Here is a 5,161-nt window from a genome sequence, read left to right on the forward strand (position 1 = left end):
AGGGGGGGAGGGGGAGAGGGAGGAGGGAGGAGGATGGAAGGTGGGAGAGGGGGGAGGGGGAAGGGTGGGGGAGTGAAAGAAGGGAGGTTGAGGGCTGGATTTTTGGGGTGGGGGAGGAGGGAGGGAGGAAAGGGAGAGGTGTGGGGCGAGTGCGTGCGTGGAGGCGGTGGTGAAGGGGGTGGGGAGGGGATGGTGAAGAGTAATGGTGCTGAGAGTAATTAATAATGATAATAGTTAATGATAATGAGGAGGAGAGGTGAAGAAGAAAGGAAGGAATGGGCGAAAAGGAGAAATTAATTTAAAGGAGAAATTAAAAGAGGAAAAAAAAAAGGGGGGGGGGGGAAAGAGGAAAAAAAAGAGGAGAAAAAAGAGGGGGGAAAAGAGGGGAAAAAAGTGGAAAGGAAAAGAGGGAAAAAAAGGAAAGGAAAAGAGGGGAAAAAAAGAGGAAAGGAAAAGAGGAAAAAAAAAGGAAAGGAAAAGAGGGAAAAAAAGAGGAAAGGAAAAGAGGGAAAAAAAGAGGAAATAAAAAGAGGGAAAAAAAAGAGAAAAAAAACAAAGGAAAAATAAGAGAAAATTATTTTAGGAGCCATTGATGTTATTTTTTACACGAGGCAAAAAAAAAAGTAACCTACAGACCCCCACTAAGCAGGACAAAAAAAACACCAAAAAGAAGAAGGAAAAAAAACCCACACAAAAAAAAAGAAAGAAAAAGAAGGAAAGAAAAAGATAAACATAAGAAAGGAAAAGGAAAAGAGAAGAAAGGAAAAGGAAAAAGAAGGAAAGAAAAAGGTAAAAATAAGAAAGGAAAAGGAAAAGATAAGAAAGGAAAAGGAAAAAGAAGGAAAGAAAAAGGAAAAGGAAAAAGAAGGAAAAGGAAAAAAGAAAGGAAAAGGAAAAAAGGAAAGAATCAGGAAAAAAAGGAAAGAAAAAGGAAAAAGAAGGAAAGAAAAATGAAAAAAGGAAAGAATCAGGAAAAAAAAGGAAAGAAAAAGGAAAAAGAAGGAAAGAAAAAGGAAAAAAGGACAGAATCAGAAAAAAAGAAAGAAAAGGGAAAAAATAAGAAAGGAAAAGGAAAAAAAAAGGAAAGAAAAAGGAAAAAGAAGGAAAGAAAAAGGAAAAAGGAAAGCAAAAGGAAAAATAAGAAAGGAAAAGGAAAGAAAAAGGAAAAAGAAGGAAAGAAAAAAAAATAATCAGGAAAAAAAGAAAGAAAAAGTAAAAAGAAAGAAAGAAAAAGGAAAAAGAAGGAAAGGAAAAAAGGAAAGAAAAAGGAATAAGAAGAAAAGAAAAAGGAAAAAAATAATCGGGGGAAAAAAAGGAAGGAAAAGGAAAAAGAAAGAAAGAAAAAGGGGAAAAAATGAAAGAATCAGGAAAAAAGGAAAGAAAAAGGAAAAAGGAAAAAAGGAAAGGAAAAGGAAAAAGGAAGAAAGAATCAGGAAAAAGGGAAACAGGAAAAAGAAAGAAAAAGGGGGGAAAAGGAAAGAATCAGGAAAAAATTAAAGAATCAGGAAAAAAAGGAAAGAAAAAGGAAGAAAGAATCAGGAAAAATGGAAACAGGAAAAAGAAAGAAAGAAAAAGGAAAAGAAAGAAAGAAAAAGGAAAAGAAAGAAAGAAAAAGGAAGAAAAAGAATGAAAAAGGAGAAAAAAAAAAGAAAGAAAAAGGGAACAAAAGTGGAAAGAATCAAAGGAAAAGACAAAGGGAGGGGGGGAAAAGATAATCATTAATAATAGCAATTAATAATCATCATAATAATCACCAAGAACAGAGCCAAGGCAGCAGTGGGGGAGAGCAGCTCCTGCTCCAGCCTGCAGATGTTCCTCTGTCGTCGTCAGTTTGGATCCAAACCTCCCCCAAGGACTTTGCTTTGCTCCTGCTTTGCTCTGGTTTCGTTTTCTCCCCCTGGGACCTACTTCAGAGTGGTCAAACCCAAGCCTGGTGGTGGCTGTTGAGGGAGGGGGTGGAGGTGTGGGCAGCAGGGGGGGTGCGTGGGGAGGGTCCTGCTTGGTTTTGGTCTGCTCAGGTTCTTCTTTGGGGCTTTGGCTTGGTTTGAAGGTTTGTGCTCGTCTCCATCTCCCCCCAGTGTAGTTTGTCCTCCCTACACCACCACTGCTACCATCACCACCACCCAGCGATGGTGACCCAAGAGGGACCAATGTCCCCTGAGGGATGGCAACCCAAGTGGGAGCTCCACCACTACCACCCAGGGTCCTCCACTACCACCCAGGGTCCACCACTGCCACCCAGGGATGTCAACCCAAGTGGGACCTCCACCACTGCCACCCAGGGTCCACCACTACCACCCAGGGTTCACCACTACCACCCAGGGATGTCAATCCTAGTGGGAGCTCCACCATCAAGCACCCAAGTGTGTCAGTCCAAGTGGGAGCTCTACCACCCAGGGATGTCAACCCAAGTGGGAACTACACCAGCACAACCCAGGGATGTCAACCCAAGTGGGACTTCCATCACCACCACCCAGGGATGTCAACTCAAGTGGGAGCTCCACCAGCACCATCCAGGGATGTCAACCCCAAGTGGGAACTACACCAGCACAACCCAGGGATGTCAACCCAAGTGGGACCTCCACCCATGGACATCAACCCAAGTGGGACCTCCACCACCCATGAACATCAACCCAAGTGGGACCTCCACCAACTTCACCCATGGACATCAACCCAAGCAGGACCTCCACCACCCATAGATGTCAACCCAAGTGGGACCTCCACCAACCTCACCTATGGACCTCAACCCAAGCAGGAGCTCCACCACCCATGAACATCAACCCAAGTAGGATCTCCATCAACCTCACCCATGGATCTCAACCCAAGCCAGACCTCCACCACCCATAGATGTCAACCCAAGTGGGACCTCCACTAACACCCCCACATGGATGCCAACCCAAGTGGGTGCTCCACCACCACCCACCCACCCTGGGATGCCAACCCAAGTGGGAGCTGAGAAAGTGAAGGAGCAGGAGGAAAGGCAAAAAGAGGCTGATGGGGATTGAGGGGGGAAATAACCCAACAAGAAGTAGAAACCATCAACCTCTGGGACCTGTTGGAACGAGGACACAACTCGATTACCTCAAAGACTTAAAGAGAATTAAACAGCAGCTAAAAGAACTTTTCTTGTTTTCCTTTTTTTTCTAATAAAAAGCAAGCAAAAAATGAACAAAAAAAAAAAGCAGAAGAAAAAAAAACACAAAAGAAAAGGGGAAAAAAACATAAATAAGTGAGGAAAGGAAATGGAGCAAGAGAGGGACAAGGGAGAAAGAGCCAAGCAAAAATAAAAGCAGGTAGAATGAAGGAAAAGGAGCCTAAAGGAGCAAAAAAAAAGGGATAAAAGGAGGTGAGGAGAGAGAAAGGTGCAAAAAAAAGAGATGAAATGAAGAAAATCCAGACAAAAAGAGGGAAAAAAGGGATAAAAGGAGGAGGAAAGAGAGAAAGGTGCAAAGAAAAAGAGACAAAGGTGCATAAAAAGAGAGAAAGGTGGAAAAAAAGAGACAAAGGTGCATAAAAAGAGAGAAAGGTGGAAAAAAGGAGAGACAAAGGTGCATAAAAAGAGAGAAAGGTGGAAAAAAGGAGAGACAAAGGTGCATGAAAAGAGAGAAAGGTGCAAAAAAAAGAGACAAAGGTGCATAAAAAGAGAGAAAGGTGCAAAAAAAGAGAGACAAAGGTGCATGAAAAGAGAGAAAGGTAGAAAAAAAGAGACAAAGGTGCATAAAAAGAGAGAAAGGTGCAAAAAAAGAGAGACAAAGGTGCAAAAAAAAGAGGCCACATGAACAAAAAACAGACAAAAGGAGCAGAAAAATGGGTAAAAGGAGGAGGAAAGAGGCAAAGGTGCAGAAAAAAGAGAGAAAGGTGGAAAAAAAGAGACAAGATGAACAAAATGCAAGCAAAGGGAGCAAAAAAAAAGGGTAAAAGGAGGAGGAAAGAAGCAAAGGTGCAAAAAGAGAGACCAAATGAACAAAAAAGCAGACAAAAGGAGCAGAAAAGAAGGATAAAAGGAGGAGGAAAGAGAGAAAGGTGCAAAAAAAGAGGCAAAATGAAGAAAATGCAGGCAAAAGGAGCAAAAAAAGGGAGAGAAGAAGGAGGAAGGAGAGAAAGATGCAAAAAAAAGAGAGGATGGTGCAAAAAAGGAGATTAAATGAACAAAATCCAGACAAAAAAAGGGACAAAAGGAGGAGGAAAGAGGCAAAAGTGCAGAAAAAGGTGCAAAAAAAAGAAGCAAAATGAACAAAATGCAGGCAAAAGGAGGAGAAAAGTGGAGAAAAGAAGGAGAAAAGAGACAAAGGTGCAAAAAAAAGAGGCAAAATGAACAAAATGCAGGCAAAAGGAGCAGAAAAGTGGGTAAAAGGAGGAGGAAAGAGGCAAAGGTGCAGAAAAAAGAGAGAAAGGTGCAAAAAAGGAGACAAAATGAACAAAATGCAGACAAAAGGAGCAAAAAAAGGGAGAGAAGAAGGAGGAAGGAGAGAAAGGTGCAAAAAAAAGAGAAGATGGTGCAAAAAAGGAGATTAAATGAACAAAATCCAGGCAAAAGGAGCAAAAAGATGGATGAAAGGAGGTGAAAAGAGGCAAAGATGCAAAAAAAGAGACAAAACGAAAAAAAAACAGACAAAAGGAGCAGAAAAGTGGATAAAAGGAGGAGGAAAGAGGCAAAGGTGCAAAAAGAGAGACAAAATGAACAAAACCCAGACAAAAGGAGCCAAAAAATCCAAGCAAAGCAAAGGAAAAATCAGACAAAAGCAGCAAAAAATGGGCAAGAGGAAGAGAAAAGAGACAAAGCAAACAAAAAACCCAGGAAAAATGAGACAAAATAAGCAACAAAACAGGTGGAAGGGAGAGAAAAAACAAACAAAACGAGCAAAAAAAGACAAAACAAGCAAAAAAAGGAGGCAAAACAAGCAAAAATCAGACAAAACAAGCAAAAATCAGACAAAACAAGCAAAAATCAGTCAAAATAAGCAAAAAAAACCCCTGAGATAACAGAAAAATCAGATAAAAGAAGCAAAAATTGGATGAAATGGTGAAAAGTTGGGTAAAAAAAGGAGAAATTGGACAAAAATAAGGAGATGTTGGATGACATAAGAAGAAATTGGCTGAAATGAGGAGAAATTGGGTAAAAATGAGGAGAAATTGGGTAAAAATAAGGAGAAATTGGGTA

The sequence above is a fragment of the Pogoniulus pusillus genome, unplaced genomic scaffold (genome assembly GCF_015220805.1).
Source record: "Pogoniulus pusillus isolate bPogPus1 unplaced genomic scaffold, bPogPus1.pri scaffold_230_arrow_ctg1, whole genome shotgun sequence".
Taxonomy (NCBI): domain Eukaryota; kingdom Metazoa; phylum Chordata; class Aves; order Piciformes; family Lybiidae; genus Pogoniulus; species Pogoniulus pusillus.